Raw genomic sequence first — 1,124 nt, forward strand, 5'->3', positions numbered from 1 at the left:
TGGCTTAATCTTTAGAACACACAAAAACAGTAAGGGTAAATATTGGGTTGTCTTCCAACAAGCGCTTTTCTTTAATGTCTTTTAGCTAGGCATGATGATTTCAATGATGCTCACATAAAAGATAAGAATTGAAACATAAAGAGAGCATCATGAAGAATATGACTAGAAAATTTAAACCTAACCCACTTCCTATGCCTAGGGATTTTGTGAGCATACAATTTATGGGAACAAGAATCAACTAGCATAGGAAGGCAAAACAAGTATAACTTCAAAACTTTAAGCACATAGAGAGGGAACTTGATAGTATTGCAACTCCTACAAGCATGTATTCCTCCCTCATAATAATTTTCAGTAGCATCATGAATGAGTTCAACAATATAACCAGAACATAAAGCATTCTTTTCATGGTCTACAAACATAGAAATTTCACTAGTCTTCACATAAGCAAAATGCTTCTCATTCGGAATAGTGGAATCATTACTAACTAAAGTTGACACTCTTCCAGATCCACTTTAGATTATAGTATTATTCATACTCCAAAAGATATAAGTGAAGTTCATGGAGCATTCTACAATTAATATATACTAACCAATATCCAAGCTCAAAATATATAAGTGAAGCACACGAAGCATTCTATAAAACCATACTCAAAAGATTTAAGTGAAGCACAAAGAGCAATTCTATAAGATCGTACTTAAAAGATATATGTGAAGCACATGAAGCATTCTATAAATCAATTAAGGGCTATCTCATACTAGCATGGTTCTTAAAGGAAAAGCAAAAAACACAAAGGACACAAATCATGTGAACAAAACAAAAACTAAGGTATACCGATAATTGTAGAAGAAGAAAGATGGGATGCCAACTAGGACATCCCCAAGCTTAGATGCTTGAGTATCCTTAGAATATTTACTTGGGGTGCCTTGAGCATCCCCAAGCTTGAGATCTTGCCTCTCTTTATTCTTCTCACATCGGTAACTCCTCGTTCTTTGAACACTTCATCCACACAAAACTTTAACAAAAACTTTGTGAGATCCGTTAGTATAATAAAGCAAATCACTACCTTTAGGTACTGTTGCAAACTCATTCCAATTTCATATTGGAACTATATCTACTGTATTTCA

The sequence above is a fragment of the Triticum dicoccoides genome, chromosome 7A (assembly GCF_002162155.2).
Source record: "Triticum dicoccoides isolate Atlit2015 ecotype Zavitan chromosome 7A, WEW_v2.0, whole genome shotgun sequence".
NCBI lineage: Eukaryota > Viridiplantae > Streptophyta > Magnoliopsida > Poales > Poaceae > Triticum > Triticum dicoccoides.